Source organism: Pleurodeles waltl, chromosome 2_2 (genome assembly GCF_031143425.1).
Source record: "Pleurodeles waltl isolate 20211129_DDA chromosome 2_2, aPleWal1.hap1.20221129, whole genome shotgun sequence".
Classification (NCBI taxonomy): Eukaryota; Metazoa; Chordata; class Amphibia; order Caudata; family Salamandridae; genus Pleurodeles; species Pleurodeles waltl.
This window is the reverse complement of record NC_090439.1, coordinates 1019340424-1019358782: the sequence shown is the minus strand read 5'-3', so window position 1 is coordinate 1019358782 and position 18359 is coordinate 1019340424.

Below are 18359 nucleotides of genomic sequence, written 5' to 3'. Positions count from 1 at the left end.
GATCAGACTCTGGACAACCTCACAGCCTTCAAAAACACCATCCGCAGACACCACCAACTCATTCGAGCCGCCAAGAGAACCGCCTTCAAAGAGAGAATCAACAACAATACACACAGCCAAAAGGACCTCTTCAACGTTGTTAAGGATCTCTCCAACCCCTGCTCCAACGACATCCGGCCATCCCAAGACCTCTGCGACTCCCTAGCCTCCTACTTTCACCGCAAGATTGACCTGGACCCCCGTCAACGACAACAACACTATCAAAATCATGAACACCATCCACTCTGGCTCTCCATCTGACCCCTGCCCTCACCACATCTTCAACAAAGCAAGCTCCGTCATCGCACCCCAACTACGGAAGATCATCAACAGCTCCTCCAAGTCTACCACCTTCACAGAGAGCTGGAAAAACGCTGAGATCAATGCCCTCCTCAAAAAACCCAAGGCAGACCCAAAGAACCTCAAAAACTTCCAGCCTATCTCACTGCTCCCCTTCCCGGCAAAAGTCATCAAGAAAGCTGTCAACAGACACTAACCCACTTCCTCAAGGAGAACCACACCCTGGACCCTTCCCAATCTAGATTCCCCAGCAACCACAGCTCCAAAACTGCCCTCATCGCGGCCACCAACGACATCTGAACCATATTGGACAGCAGCGACACCGCGGCCCTCGTCCTCCTGGACCTCTTGGCCGCACACACCCTACACTCATGCCTCAGCAATGCTGGAATCCGTGACAGAGCCCTGGACTGGATCACTTCCTTTCTCACTGGCAGAACCCAGAGAGTCCACCTCCCCTATTCTGCTCGAGGCCACCGAAATCATCTGCGGCATACCCCAGGGTTCGTCCCTCAGCCCGACCCTCTTCAATGTCTACATGGCCCTGCTCGCTGACATCGACCGATCCCACAACCTCAACATCATCTCATTCGCCGACGACACCCAACTGATCCTTTCCATCACCAAGGACTCTGCCAAGACCTACCTACATGAAGGAATGAAGGCCATCGCTGAATGGATGAAGAGCATCTGCCTCAAACTCAATTCCGACAAGACAGAAGTCCTCATTTTCGGCTCCACCCCTTCCGCATGGGAGGACTCCTGGTGGCCTGCCACTCTCGGAACCACTCCGACTCCCACCGACCATGCACGCAACCTAGGATTCATCTTGGACCCCTCACTATCCATGACCCAGCAAGTTAACGCCATCTCCTCCTCTTGCTTCAACACCCTCCATATGCTCTGAGAGATCTACAAATGGATACCCACCGAAACCAGAAGAACAGTCACCCAAGCCCTCGTAAGCACCAAGCTGGACTACGGCAATGCCCTCTATGCAGGAACCACGGGCAAACCCCAGGAGAGGCTGCAACCCATCCAGAACGCCTCTCCACGCCTCATCCTGGACATCCCCCGCCAGTGCTATATCACAGACCACCTGAAAAACCTGCACTGGCTCCCAGTCAACAAGAGAATCACCATCAAACTCCTCACCCATGCTCACAAAGCACTGCACAACACCGGGCCAGAATACCTCAACAGAAGACTCTCCTTCTACACCCCGACCCGGCATCTCCGCTCTGCCAACCTCGCCCTCTCAACCATCCCATTCGTTTGTGGAACCACAACCGGCGGTAGATCATTCTCGCACCTCGCTGCTGGAACACTCTTCCCACCCACCTGAGCCAGACCAAAGACCTCCTTACCTTCAGGAAACATCTCAAGACCTGGCTGTTCAAGGAGTAGCAGGACCCCCTCCACTTCTCCCCCTTCCCTCATTAGCGCCTTAAGACCCTCCCTGATTGATTGATTGATTGATTGATTGATGCAGTGTCGTCCGCGATGCGTTGATTCCTTGTGACCTCGCTGGTCCCGGTCCATCAGGACATGATGTGTCAACTTCACAGTGTCGTGATGACCCTGAGTGACATCAGCGGAGTCGCAGCAATGTCAGACTTGCATTGCAGGCCTCAGTCGTTGTGTGCGGCGAGGCCCACGGAGCGGGAGCAGGCAGCGATGTCGCTGGCATAGCTGAAGTCGTTCCAGAGTTGCTGGAGTCAGGTACGAGCAGAAAGCTAGCAGTTGAAGTCTTTGCTTTCCCTGAGACTTCAGAACAGGAGGCAAGCTCAATCTAAGCCCTTCGAGAACACTTTTGCAACTACATTGCAGGGTGAATAGCATCAATTTATGGGGAAAGGTGGTCAGATTTACTGTTCCAATTGCAATCCTACACAGAGTGCATATACTTTGGGAGCCTTAGTTACTCTATTTCTGCAGTGCCAGGTGCACAGCTTCCCTATGTGAGTTAACTGGCAGGTTGTTTGGTGCCAGTCAGGCCAACAACTCCCCTGCAAGTCGTACAACTTCAGAGAATGTGTCCTCACTTCTGAGAGCCAGATAGACACCAGCCTCAGATCACAGTTGCTCTTCCAGTACTCTATGGGGGGGACTTCCTTCCTTGGTGAAGAACCTAACACTTGAACAAAGTTTGATGCTTTGAATCTCACTTTAAAACTGTTTTACAAGTCCAGGAACATGTTTGGGGTTGTTTTTTTAAATGTAATTTTCAGGCTGCAGTGCAGATATAGGCTTTGTGCAAGATGATGGCTAACACAGCAGGTAGTGATGCTGCTGGCTGTAAGCAAGAGTATCATAAACATGAGCATGGTGGTTTGCAAAGATCTTACTCCTGACTGCCACCAGCCTTCCAGAAGCACTCAGGGAAAGTCAAAAGGCATGACACAGCCTAAAAGCGTCTGTATCTCTAACAACAAGATCTGACAACTCACTCCTTTCCATACCATCAAACAAATGGCAGTACCCAGGAAGGATAAATTAGCATTCCCTTGCTAAAAGATCATCGTAGAATTTCTAAGTGTAGTGCTGTCTACATCATCCCACACCTCAATGTTTGAACTTCTTTCCTCAGTACCAGGAATTAAGGCAATACACATCCACTGTCTGGGAAAGCTGTCCTCCCAACACCTCCATCCTGGGCTACATCAAACAAATGGCAATCCAATATAGATCCTGCCAGTCCCAGCAATCATACTGCCACCACAACACGGTGTCGAACTACTAATTAAACCTCATTCATAGGTACATTACATGCACACAGGATGTTAGCTCAATGGTCAGGGTGTCACATTTAATTGGAATTTTGCAAGAGTGAGGCCGGTATCCAAGGCACTTCACCTGAAGCAAGAAAAGGGTCTGTTCAATACTGTAGGCCACAAAAATAGGAATTCTGACATAACCCTTTTTGCCAACAACCCAGGGCATGAGCACTTAGAGAGATATGTGAATAGGGGGCATGCTTGGCGCACTCTGAAAGTCATAGAACATACTCTGGACCAAAGAATCATCCATGGATGTCAGCTCATCAAAATGGCAGGGGTAAAGAATGTGACATCCCACAGCATTTGATCCCCCCATGACATCAGAAGATGTGATGTCACATGACTTTTGACCCAATGACATCAAAGCAAATTACAACACTAATAGTGGTTTCAAGATATACAATAAGTACAAGATTAATAAAACAGCAAGAAAGTTAGTAACACCGCTAACATCTATTTCAATTACCACCCATATATTAGAGTGTTGTTGTAATATGTTTTGGCACTGCTATTGCCTGGGGGCAGATGGTGAAGTTTTTAACACATCACATCGGATATACATACACATATATATATAGATATATGATACGTTTCTGATTTTAACGTGGACCGCCTTGCGGCCTAAGTGCTCTTAAACTGTAGGTGTTGTATTCACACACCAGAAAGCAGTAAGACCTTCTCTTTCTGGGTCCATATTTATTTGAGCTTTTCTACAAGTTATTGTATAAAAAGTTCTACTAGGCAGGCCTGGTAGAATTGAACCTTTTAGTGAGTGATATGTCTCTGTGGTTTACTGAATCAGATATCAAAGCTCTCTTCTCCTCCTACACTATGTCTTAAATACTCATTCCCTCCATAGAGTCATGAAGGAATACTAGGCACTCATTGTGCAGTACAATATTACACAAAACACTTGGGGCCTGACCTAGAGTTTGGCGGATGGGATACTCTGTCAAAATGTGACTGAGATTAGCCGTGTCCTACTACAATGATATAGGATATAATACATTTGTAATACAGCAGACAGTATACCCATCATGTTTGTGATGAAGTATACCAACCGCTAAACTCTAAATGAGTCTTCTAGACACAAGACATAATCATTAGTGTAAGAATTCCAGTTCCATACAGATGGAATAGATGGAGATGATTTATTGCATAACAGCACAGCACTCCTTCCTCCTAGTCTTCCTCTATCAAAATGCCCCCAACACTCCCAATGACTTCACCACCCTCTCCATTCTACATTCCATCTCCAGGTTCCATAATGGAAACCTACACCAACTTAATACAAAATAAAACACATTTCCCCCTTAAACAAAATAAAACAATGACAACACTATAAGCTAAAATTTACCATATTTACAGATTATACTTTTACAACAAAATGAAAAGAAAGACAAAACTTCCCACAATTACACAAAATCCCCTGATTTTGAAGATGCTTTTTTTGTAGGAGCGTCAAATTTGACTCTTGAAGCTATAAATCTTCTCTCAAACTCTCTTCATTACTACTCTCGATATCATTCTCAACATTAACCTAAAATGAAGATCTCTCCCCCACTTCAGCATCACATCTCCTGCCATCCATCTCCACATTCTCAACAACTGGCATCTCCCTTCACTCTCTCATCATAAACAAAGAACCAGCAGAATCCACACCTCGTGCACAACTATGCCCAGGCTTACACTTCGCCAATCTTTTCACACCCCAAACTCTCCGATCTTGTGCAACCACAGTTTTATTAAACACCTTCACCACCTTCATGGCCTTTCCAAACTTGGACATACCTTTCTTTACCAACCCTGGCTTCCTTACTCTGACCCAATCTCCTACACATATGATGGCTCCTTTACTTTCCATGTCCCATCATACGCCTCTTTATACTTCTCCTGCTTTACTCTCACCTTATTCTTAATCTCTTCTATACTCACACTTTCCAACTCTCTTCCTTGTTTCTTCTTAAACCACATTGGACAGTGTTTAGAAACAGCATCCCATCTTCGTTGCCAAATTTGCAAGAATTCCAGTTCCAGAGAGATGGAATGGTTGAAGATGATTTATTGTATAACAGCACTCCGTCCTCCTAGTCTTCCTCTATCACAATGCCCCAACACTCCCAATTACTTCACCACGCTATCCATTCTACATTCCATCTCCAGGTTCCATAAAGGAAACCCACACCAACGTAATACAAAATACAACAATTAGTTAATCACTATTAACTTCCAAGTTACCACAGACTGCACCAGGAACTGAATGAGAAGCCTTACATGGGTCCAACCAGCAGACCATCCTACAGGACCCCATGCAACTCAGGGCTGGGATTCACACAGCGTTCACCTTGCACTTCAATCCTGAATTGTAACACCATAGCTTTACAAATGCATCTCCAGAGTTAAAATAAGATTCCACTTAAAAAAACACACTGTGACCTAGATTAACTAACACTTTGCTCTTGGTTTTCATCATGAAGGTGACACAACCCCATCTGAAAGCTTTACGGTGGGATTTACATTCCAACATAAATCATAATTTGCTGTAGGATTGTGCCCAAAGTAACATAAGATAGTGCTATACACTACTTTGGAAACCACCCAAAGGTCTTGGTGCAAATCCCTATCTTGTAACAATTGTAAAATTGGATTTGAGCAAATTACACCTCTTGGAGGCAGGCATAACAGTGAAGCATCTTCCAGAAGTATCCACGTTTTCCAACTTTGCATGTGTACTGCACTGTACAACACACATAAGGAAGTATTAAAGTAAAGGCTTTGAACTGGAAGGTTTCCATTAGAGTCCAAAATCTATGATTGACAGCACAAACTCACACGCTTGCGCTTTTGTGCAAGCGTGTGTTCATTTACGCGTGGCAGCCTAAAGAGCATTAATAATGTGCAAACTTAGTGATTATGGTGCTGTTTTTCTCCAACTCTTTGATGGAATGCAGCACAGCAACTTTGGTTGCTGTGTTGAGTCAAACCTTTCCTCCTTGTTTCCAGCCCTAGGCTTTTCATTTGCCGCTGCAATGCATTCTGTGACATATACCATTGGTATAGTGCAATTGATCCCATTAAACTGAAAAGCGATTTCAGAAAAGAAAATCTAATACTGGAAAAGTAATGCATTGGGAAATTGGAATCACATGCTTACCCCATGCACCTTATTCCCGATTTGTTGTAAAATGGGTCATTGGTAAGGGCAGGTAGGTACCTACACTTAGAAATAGGCCACTAACCTCCACTAAGGTCCAGTGAGGTCTCAGTAAATTAACCCCAGCTCAACCCTTGGTAGCTTGGCAACGAGCGTCAAGGCTTAACTTAGGAGACAGAGTGTAAAGCATTCAAATATCACAAAACAGTAATTAAATAAAACACAGAAAACAGTTTAAAAATCCAAAACCAATTTATAAAAATAGATTATATTTTTATCTTTAAAATGACACCAAAACGGATAAAATCAGATAAGGGGAACTGGAGATATGAATTTTTAAAGATTTTTTTTTTTTTTAGCGCCTAGAAACAAAAAGCGCCAATCGGGTCATCTGGTTGCACCTTGACCGGGGCAAAGTCAAAGTTTCAGGCCGACCGCGATGGAGCCCTGCTCGGCTACAGGTCGCGGAAGGCCTCGGTTAAAATGTTACCTTCACACTTAGGGGGTCATTCCGACTCCCGCCGGCGGCGGTAACCGCACGCCCGGCGGGAGCCGCCAAATGACCGCACCGCGGTCAAATGACCGCGGCGGCCATTCTGGCTTTCCCGCTGGGCTGGCGGGCAACCGCCAGAAGGCCGCCCGCCGTCCCAGCGGGAAAGCGCCTTCAACGAGGAAGCCGGCTCTGAATGGAGCCGGCGGAGTTGAAGGCGTGCGACGGGTGGAGTGGCACCCGTCGCGATTTTCAGTGTCAGCTTGGCAGACACTGAAAATCAATGTTTTTCACCCGTTACCGCCATCCTGTTCCTGGCGGTGAAAGCCGCCAGGAACAGGATGGCGGTAAGGGGGTCGGAATCCCCCTTACTTGCAGCGCCGCCGTGGAGGATTCCCTGGGGCAGCGGGAAACTGGCGGGACACCGCCGGTTTCCCGTTTCTGACCGCGGCTGTACCACCGCGGTCAGAATGCCCATGGAAGCACCGCCAGCCTGTTGGCGGTGCTTCCGCGGTCATTGGCCCTGGCGGTCGGTGACCGCCAGGGTCAGAATGACCCCCTTAGTCTTTTTTTCGAAGATTTTCTTCAGCGGGACGAACCTGCCAGTCCAATCCGACCTCTTGGAGCCCTTCTCCGGATACGCGATGCTGGAATCCTCGGTGGAGATTTTTACCTTCGGACTTAGTCGTTTTTTTCGAGGTGAAAATCCTTCGACCGGGGTTAACCTGGATCTTGATCCGACGTCCATGGAGCCCTTCTTGGATACGCTGGCTGGGAGGTCCGGGTCAACTTTTTACCTTCGGACTTAGTCTCTTTTTCGGAGATTTTCTTTACCGGGATGAACCAGCAAATCAGGCCGGGTCGCGGTTGAGGCAAGCCGGCTAGAGTTGCCGCGGCGGGGTGGTCCCTCTATGGAGCTTTTTTACAAAAGTTGTCCAAACTTCTCCAAACTTCTGGGGCTTCTGCCAGATGCCCTTTTAAGGTTCTTTTGGGGTCCACAGCTCACCCCAAGGGTCCAGAAGTTCTGAGATGGTCCTTGGGGGTGCGGACTGCAACTCCCAGAATGCACCTGGTGCAAACTCCTTTTTGGCCACTGGACAGTGGTCAGCTGGTCGCTTTCTTCAGGAGTTGGTGCAGGGGACTCTGGATAGCAATTTTTCACCTGTAGCAAACAGGGAGTCCCTCCTTGAACCAGTTGAAGCCAGGCAAAGTCCTTCTTGTGGTGAAGCCCAAGTGTGCAGCTGGTGCAGTCCTTCTGAGTGCAGGTTCCAGGTGCAGGCCAGGGGTCCAGCAGGGCAGTCCTTCTTCTTCTGTTGTTCTTCCTTGTTGGATGTGGTAGGGAACTGAGGTGTGGGTGCAGGTCTGCCAGTTTTATCCTTGCTCCTGGGTGAAAAGCAGGGGGCCCTGGTTCTCCAATCAGGTGCAGGGTCCTTCCCCCTGTGATGACCACTTCCTGGGAAGTGTGGCAAAAATCTATCCCAGGAGGCAACATTCTCTAAAAATCCATCATGGCTGAATCTGATTTTTGGAGGTTACATCTGGCTGAGCCCACCCACTGGTGTGGCTAAAAATCATAAACACACCCCTCTCCTGCCCTCTCCTAATCTAATCAAGGGGGCACCTAGTGGTCTGCTGTTGCAGGATGTGGGAGTGTTGCTGGTTGCTCCAAATGCCCTTCTCTGCCTTTGTAGACCAGTTTGGCAGCCCTCCCCCTTCCTGCCTCACCATCTGCTGAGGGGAGATTCCCTCCCACAGGCACATTCCTTTGTGTGAAGCCAGGCCACTTCACACCTCATCAAGGCAGCTTGGCCAAGCTACTAGAGGCTGGCCAATCAGAGCACAGCTGCAAAAACAATGCAGGGCGGAAATTGGCAACTTTTTAGGTAAAGTTTAGAACTCTTTACCTGAACAAGTTATATTAAATCCCACAACTGTAAGTTGTGGGATTTATTACAACAATTAATTTGATACCAAACTCTTGGTATGCTTCATTTAAGGAGACTTTAAAAATTAAAATAGAGTCTCCCCATTCTAGCCTATTAAGGCCATTTACTACAATGAGGGAAAAACGAATTTGGCTGTTTTTACCTCACCAGGGCTTATAAAACTATTTTTATAAAGTCCCTGCTTATAGCTACATGGCACCCAGCCCTAGGGGCACACAGGGCACACCTTAGGGGTGACTTATATGTAAAAATAAGGTAGTTTAAGACTTTGGAACTACTTTTAATTCCAAAGTCAAATTTGCATATAACTTTAATTTAAAAGCAGCCAGCAAGGCAGGCCTGCCTTTAAAATGACACTGGGCACCTCAGCAGTGCACCTATGGGTGCACCACCTATGCTGTGGTCCCTAAACCTACATGCCCTACCATATACTAGGGACTTATAGGTAGGTTAACTTAGCCAATTATAATTAGCTTAATTTGCATATCCATTTTACACAGAGCACAGGCTTAGCAGTACCCAGGGCACCATCAGAGTCAGGAAAACACCAGCAAAAATTGGAAAATGGGGGCAAAAAGTTAGGGGGCCTCTGCAATCAGCCCTGTTTTCTCACAAGATTGCCATGCTATTCCATCACTCACACAAAGCAGAGCTGTCTGGGGTTGCTTCAGACCTCATCCTCTTCATTTCCTCATGCTCTGGAACTGAGGCCCACATAGGGCTCAGCTTAAGCACTTTAATTTGGATCACATTTATATTTACAAACAAAAAAAGCCTGAACTCAATTACTTAGTGTAATCTAAAACAAGTTGTATTATGCCATTACTTACACATACTCTCTGTACACATGCCTGCAGCACTTACCTTTCCCAAAAGCGCAGACAAAATTCGCTCGTGTCACACTTCTACCTCAGGTGCTAAGAGCGGGAAGGTTTTGGATGCATCTGCCATTCAAAATAGAAATGGTATATAATGTAGCCCAAGGGGCCGAAAAACATCCCATTGAAGCCTGAAGAACGCGTTTGTTCAGTTCACGTGAAAAGATGAACAAGGTCATGCGTAGGGCTTACTTACCCTGTTCACTTCCTCCGTTTTTAATTATACACAGCTTCCTCTTGGCATCTGCAGCCTAAGGGATGCTGTCGCTGTTCACCATGACTATTAGCGTGTCTCTTGAGATCTATGAGGAGAGGATGCAAGGACACTGTGCACGGTAAACAGACCTGTTTCCCTCTACTCCTAAAGCTGCTCCTGCAGCCTTTGAGACGAGCGGTCGCCAGAGAAATAGCAAGGGGAGCAAGGGGCAAGCTGGAGGTCGCAGCTGTGACACCTGCTGTCACCGAAAATGGCGTCCATGCAAACATCATGGTCTAGCCTTGGCATCAGCGTGCATGCTGGAGTACTGTATCAGCTGGGCCAAATATATAGCTAGGAAACCAGTTTACACGCAGCCGGGTCTTTTAGTGCAAGGGCACAGTCCCCAGGATAAATTCCCATTTGTTTTCTCAACAAAGTGAATCTAGGAAGGCCATTAATAAAACGTTTGGGGTGATTGATTGATAGTGTCTGTTGGGCGGTTTTTGGTTGTGTAATCAATAGAAATACTTCTGTGATGTTTTATATATTTGGATCATAATGTTGAAGGAGTTTTCTGTTTTATCAGTTTTACGGACGTCGGATGTGATTATCTGTAGCATGTAGATTAAGGGTGGAAAGAGACACTCCTAGGCAAGTTTGGGGTATTTGTAAAAACATTTCAAGTTACATAATGGTATCACAATATAATGGACCACATTTTGTCGGACCAAAATATTGTATCCCAAACATCGTTTACCAAAATATGACCCCAATGGAATTAATAATAGAAAATCTATACCCATTCAGAGAGTCGTTTGCGCAAACAATATTTAGGATACAATATTTATGTTGATATTTTTGTCACAGATATTCTGACATACAATCCACGATTATGGTCCTGAATGTGGACTTCAAAATATATTGATCTACCAAGACATTGAGGAGAAACTATTGTCTACCAAAAGTTTGTGCACTCCATGCTTAGAATTGGAGTAATAAACATATTGATTTCAAAATATCGTCCTACTAAAATATGTTTTCATTTCTTTTATCTTTTAATAAATGAACATATATACGTAAACATATCCTAAAGTAACAAAAGGTAAACACATATTAATGAAAATACTCTACAAAATAATTATTAAAAAATACAGGCATCAATATCTTATTCCTGCTTATCACTGGTCATCATGCCCAGCCATGAGAAATACTTGGGCCCGTATTTATACTCCGTTTGCGCCGAATTAGCGTCGTTTTTTTCGACGCAAATTCGGCGCAAAACTAACGCCATATTTATACTTTGGCGTTAGACGCGTCTAGCGCCAAAGTATGGGCAAATAGCGTCATTTTTTTGCGTGAACGCCTTCCTTGCGTTAATGAGATGCAAGGAAGGCGTTCCCGTCTAAAAAAATGACGGCGACGCAAATGCGTCGTATTTATACTCCCGGGCAAAAATCACGCCCGGGAGTTGGCGGGTCAAAAAACCCCGCATTTGCGCCACTATTTAACGCCTGGGTCAGGGTAGGCGTTAAGGGGCCTGTGGGCTCAAAATGAGCCCACAGGTGCCCTCCCCTGCCCCCAGGGACCCCCCCCTGCCACCCCTGCCCACCCCAGGAGGACACCCAAGGATGGAGGGACCCACCCCAGGGACATTCAGGTAAGTTCAGGTAAGTATAATTTTTTATATTTTTAATTTTTTTTGGTGGCATAGGGGGGCCTTATTTGTGCCCCCCTACATGCCACTATGCCCAATGACCATGCCCAGGGGACATAAGTCCCCTGGGCATGGCCATTGGGCAAGGGGGCATGACTCCTGTCTTTACTAAGACAGGAGTCATTTAAATGGCGTCTGGGCGTCGAAAAAAATGGCGCAAATCGGGTTGAGGCGATTTTTTTGCCTCAACCTGACTTGCCCCATTTTAAGACGCCCTAACGCCATTTTCCCCCTACGCCGGCGCTGCTTGGTCTATGTGGTTTTTTTCCACGCACACCAGGCAGCGCCGGTCTGCTAGCGCCGGCTAACGCCATTCCATAAATACGGCGCCCGCATGGCGCTTCAGAATGGCGTTAGACGGCGCTAAATTTTTTTACGCTAAACTGCGTTAGCGCAGTTTAGCGTCAAAAAGTATAAATATGGGCCTTGTTGTGTAAGGACTGTAGATCTTTCTCTACTTCATTAAGAAGGTGGGCATCGTTTACATTTATTGTGTGAGGTATGGTGTGTCCCAACTGAATCCCCAGATATGTAATAGATTTGGCACCCCAATATAGACTAGAGAGATTAGCCCTTGCAAAGTCTCTGATTGTTGTTTGGTACATAGAACCAATGCTACCAATTTGGTGGTTATATTGATTTTAAATCCCAATATAACTCTATGTCTCTCAAGTTCCTCCAGCAATGGAGCAAAGAGCTGTTGGGGGCTCGTAAGGGTCACCATGATGTGATCTTGGAAAATTGTGAGTTCATATGTGTCTGTTCCCTATTCAACACTTTTTATATCTTCTCTACCCTGCACTGCATTGGCCAGTGGCTCTAAGTTTAACACAGAATTGAGAGGGGCAATGGGTATCACTGCCGGTTACCCTTAGCTTGACACAACATTGAGAGGGGCAATAGGTATCACTGCCTGTTACCCTTAGCGATCCTTATGGGTATCAAACATACTCCATTGATCTTGATGGAGGCCTGTGATTAACCATAAGCAAAGAAGTGCTCTCCAAAGCCCACCTTTTTGTTAAAACAATTTTATTAGTTTTTCAAGGTATTAATACAAATCTGCTATGTTATGATTGTACACATTTTACACCATGCATCACATTATCCAGGTGAAAATATTATACATAGGCTTCAGTGGTGAGACATGAGTTACTGGTTCCACTATTTGAAGTTCTAAACAATCTGAACGCAATTATCAAACAAACTGGAAGATTTCTGTCTATAAGTGCCAATAGGATCACAGACAAGTGCATTGCATCTTTAAACTTAAGGCGGAGGGAAGAAACAGTCCACAGTGTTACCATGAATTAGTATTAGCGCAATATCTATGTATGTGCTACCTTCCGACATTTCTGGCATCACACCCCTTTCAAATTGCAACGGTGGATTAGCCTCCACCAATATTCCTGTTGTTGAGAATTGTTATGTAATCCTAGTATGTAGATTCCTGGGGGCTGGGGCCATGACTTTTGGTAAAGTGGTCTATATGCCGGTGTAGGAAGCTGGCTCTGTATATACTATCTCAAAGTGAGAGATAGTGTGCACAGAGTCCAAGGGTTCCCCTTAGAGGTTGATAGTGGCAAAATTAGATAATACTAATTCTCTATTTTGTGGTAGTGTGGTCGAGCAGTAGGCTTATCAGAGGATAGTGTTAAGCATCTGTTGTACACACACAGGCAATAAATGAGAACACACACTCAAAGACTTAACTCCAGGCCAATAGGTTTTTATATAGAAAATATATTTTCTTAATTTATTTTAGAACCACAAGATTCAGAATTTAGATAAGTACACAAATTGTAAGGTACTTCACACAGGTAAGTATGGAACTTTGAATTAAAACAGTAGTATACACAGTTTTGGCAAAAATGGCAATAAGCTATTTTAAAAGTGGACACTGGAAAAATCAACAGTTCCTGGGGGAGGTAAGTATTGGTTAGTTTTTCAGGTAAGAAAAGCATTTACAAGTTCAGTCTCCTGGGTGTAAGCAGCCCACCGTTGGGGGTTCAAGGCAGCCCTAAACCCACAGCACCAGCAACACAGGGCCGGTCAGGTGCAGAGGTCAAAGGAGGGCCCAAATAACATAGGCGCTCATGGAGAACAGGGGTGCTCCGATTCCAGTCTGCTAGCAGGCAAGTACCTGTGTCCTCGGGGAGTAGACCTAGTGTTTTTTGTAGAGCACTGGGACACACACACACAGGCACACAAAATACACCCTCAGCGGCACAGGGGCGGCCGGGTGGCGTGTGCAAAGTAGGTGTTGAGATTTGCATTGAAAGAAATGGAGGGACCGGGGGTCACTCTGGCGATGCAGGCAGGGCACAGCGGGGCTTCTTGGGCCAGCCACCAACTGGGCTAGGATGAGGGCCGCCTGCTGGTCACTCCTGCAGTGGTAGGTGGTTCCTCTTGGTCCTGGGGAATGCGGGTGCAGTGTTTGGTCCAGGTGTCGGGTTCCTTTGTCATCAGGCAGTCACGGTCAGGGGGAGTCTCTGGATCGTCTCTGCAGGTGTCGCTGTGAAATGCAGGGAGGTCGACTCAGGGTGTCCACATCGTTGGAGTCACCTGGGAGTCCTCTCCATGGTGTTGGTTCTCCTGAACTCAAGCCGGGGGCGTCAGGTGCAGAGTGTGAAGACTCACGCTTCCAGAGTGAGGCAAGAGTCTCTTTAAAGTTGGTTTCTTGTTGCTGTTTTTGGACAGAGCCACTGTCCTCGGGAGGTTCTTGGTCCTTTAGGTGCAGGTCAGTCCTTCAAATCCTCAGAGGTCACTGGTCCTGCTGGATGCGTCACTGTGTAGGTTCTTTGAGTCTGGAGACAGACCGGTAGGGCTGTGGCCAAGTCAGTTGTTGTCTCCGTCGTCTCTGCAGGGCTTTCAGGTCAGCAGTCCTTCTTCTTTCTTCAGGTTGCAGGAATCTGATTCCTGGGTTCAGGGTCACCCCTAAATACTCAATTTAGGGGTGTGTTTAGGTCTGGGGGGCAGTAGCCAATGGCTACTGTCCTGGAGGGTGGCTATACCCTCTTTTTGCCTCCTCCCTGGTGGGGGGGGGCGCATCCCTATTCCTATTGGGGAATCCTCAAAACAAGATGGAGGATTTTTTAAGGCAGGGGGTCACCTCAGCTCAGGACACCATAGGGGCTGTCCTGACTGGTGGGTGACTCCTCCTTGTTTTTCTCATTATCTCCTCCGGACTTGCCGCCAAAAGTGGGGGCTGTGTCCGGAGGGGTGGGCATCTCCACTAGCTGGAGTGCCATGGGGCGCTGTAACACCAGGCTTGAGCCTTTGAGCCTCACCGCCAAGTGTTACAGTTCCTGCAGGGGGAGGTGAGAAGCACCTCCACCCAGTGCAGGCTTCGTTCCTGGCCACAGAGTGACAAAGGCACTCGCTCCATGTGGCCAGAAACCCGTCTGGATGGGGAAGGCTGGCAGGAACTGATCAGTCCAACGCTAGAAATTGGAATGGTATACAGGGGGCATCTCTAAGATGCCCTCTGTGTGCATTTTTCAATAAATCCCACACTGGCATGAGTGTCAATCCATTGTGCTGAGAAGTTTGATACCAAACTTCCCAGAATTCAGTGTAGCCATTATGGAAATGTGGAGTTTGTGTTTGACAAACTCCCAGACCATATACTGTTTATGGCTACCCTGCACATACAATGTCTAAGCTTTGGCTTAGACACTGTAGGGGCATAGTGGACATGCAACTATACCCTCACCTGTGGTATAGTGCACCCTGCATTAGGGCTGTAAGGCCTGCTAGAGCGGTGACTTACCTATGCCACAGACAGTGGGTTGTGGGCATGGCACCCTGAGGGGAGTGCCATATGCCCTGGTTAGCAGGGTCCCAGCACACTTCTTAATCAAGTCAGCAGCAATATAAGGCAAAAAGTGGGGGGTAACTGCAAATGGGAGCCATTTTCCTATACACGGTTATCTCAGTCACTAGGGCGCGAGCATTAGGGCAAGAATTAGTTTTTGATACCTATCCAATTCCTGCATGTACATGTCCCAGTCACTTGCGATTGGTACTTTACGCAGCCCTCTGGCTTCCTCCCGCTTAAGCGCGACTGCTTCACTTTACCCCACTTCAGCAACGCAGCTCTTCAGTCGGGAAGTGTTGAGAGCATGGGTGACTTCCAGTTCATAGCTATGGCTCTCCTGCGTATAATTAGAGTGAGGTCAATAAAATGGCTAGTTGCAGTTGCCTGCTTGGGACAGCAAAAAAGTCCCAATAGGCCACCCTCTGCCATCTGTATATCTGTAGGCTGGGTCAATTCTGTAAGAGTCTCAGTTATTTGTTGCCAAAATCGGCCTGATTCCAGAGAAGACCCAAAGATATGTTTCATATTGGCTACTGATTTGTGACAATGGGGGCATCCCGCTGATGATCCAAACATTTTATTTAGTGTATCTGGTGTAAGGTAAGCCCTGTGCAGTATATTATACTGTATATATTGAAACTTTGCATTTCTCAACACTTTTTCATTGTAGATCAACACCTTGTTCTATTTCTTATGCTGGATTTCCCTACCCACATCTTGCTCCCATTTCTCACATAATACTTGCAGGGAGTCTTGGGTCGTGTGCCACTGCCCGGGTGAAGCAAGTGATTAAGGGCCAGATGTACGACCCTGAGTTTTGTGACTCGCAATTTGCGACTCATTTGCGAGTTGCAAATTGCGAGTCACAAAACCATATGTACAACAGTGTACTTCACACTGTTTGTGATTCGCAATGGGGTCGCAAATGACCTACCTCATGAGTATTCATGAGATACGTCGCAATTTGTGACACTCACAGGGATGGTGGCCTGTTGGGATCAGCAGACCACCATATCTGTGACTATTTTTAAATAAAGCAGTATTTTTGGTTTGAAATGCAGACTGTTTTCCATAAAAGAAAACGGAATGCATTTCAAAAACAAAAATTAACATTTTTCCTTTAATTTTTTCAGACCAGGCAGTGGTCTGTGGGACCACTGCCAGCTCGAAAAAATGTTTTCGCATGCATTCACAAAGGGGAAGGTGTCCCATGGGGACCCCTTCCCTTTTGTGACTGGGTTAGCACCAATTTGAGACTGGTACTAACTGCGATTGTTTTGTGACCGCATTCACGGTCACAAAACAATCATACATCGGACTGCGACTCGCAATTAGGAAGGGAACGCCCCTTCCTAATTGCGACTCGCAAACCCCTTTTGCGATTTGGTAGATAAATTACCTAATCGCAAAAGGGACTGTACATACCAAAATGTTTTTTTCTCGTCGCAAATGGCCCGATTCTGCAAATTGGGCCGTTTGCAATGAGAAAAAAGGTACATACATGTGGACCTTAGTTCTTCCCACTGCTCTTGATGTGTAGTGCATGCACCAACAGGTGCGGGTCCAGTTCCGAGTCAATTATTTGCCAGTGTTCATACAGTATGGCAGCTAACCTAGCATGTGCAATGAAGTGTCCCCTCGGAACTCCCCCCTTCCGTGTGTAAGTGGTCAAAGGACTCAAGCACCCTATCACGGAACAAGGACCCTACTGTGCAGATACTCACTACTTCCCAATATTGCTGCAGTCCTGCTTGGCTCAGCGCTGTCCAAAAGGGCTTACTGGCCGAATCTAATTTCAGGGGAATATGTCAGGAATTGCGGGCAAGATTCTAATACTGCGCTTGTAGCTAGCGTGGGCTACTACCAATAGTGCACTACAGCACAGAGGCCGTGAGGTAGACGGGAGAAAGGTTTCCTGAACTAGGCACTGTGCATCTCTATTGGTGTGCTGTCCCAATTCTTCCAGTAGCCGGCTCACCAGACACTGAGCCAGCCACTGCAGTTGCACTGCTACATAATACTGTTCAAAATTGGGAGCTCCCAACCCCCCTTTCTCGATTGGGAGTTGCAATTTTTGTAGCGCCACCTGATGTCTGCCCTTGTTCCAAATAAAGATGTCCAAGGCAGCATGCAGCACGGAAGACCTTCCTGGGGATAATTAGGGGAAGATTATGAAAATTATACAGGAGGCGTGGAATTATAACCATTTTTGATAAGGGAAACCTTCCTTGTACTGTATGCGGTAGAATGCTCCAGAACGTCATTTGAGAGCGTATAGCTGTGATAGCTCTTGTGAGGTTACCATCCAGTAGGTCTTGTTTGGGGTGGTAAAATGTGTATGCCTAGATAGAAAAAGGTGGTGGGCTCCCAGCGGATTCCGTGGGTCTCTGCTTGGAGGTGCTGCGAAGGTCAGCGGGGTTTAAAGGATATAGGCATGACTTGGCCCAGTTTACCCCATGTCCTGATGATGCTTTGAAGTCAGACAATATCTTAGCTATGGCACTTACTCCCTGTCTTATATCACATATATAGATCAGCACATCATCTGCATATAGTGACGCAACATGCATACTTCCATCTAACGGGATCCCTGTTCTGCTCCTTTCTGACAGATTTTCTGTGCCAGCGGCTCCAATGTCTAAGGCAAAGAGCAGTGGAGATGGGGGCAGCACTGGCGTGTGTCTCTCGTCACGGGAAGGCAGGGGAGATGCACTGTCCTATCTTTACTCGGGCTATTGGATCCACGTATGAAAGTTGTGTAAGATTATTCATGCTGCCCACGACACGCAGCATATGGCCATTGTGCTGGAGCCCTTTTCATTATTCTGTACAGTCTACGTATGTTATGTGTTGTGGATCTGCCTGGGACAAAGCCGTTCTGGTCTATATTATTAGCCAGGGCATCTGTGTTAGGAGCATAGAGGCTATTAGTTTGCCTAATATTTTATAATCTGACCCAAGCATTGAAAGAGGATGATAAGAAGCCAGTTCCTGTGGTTTTTCCTCAGTTTGGGTAGTGATATTAGCAAGGATTCCCGC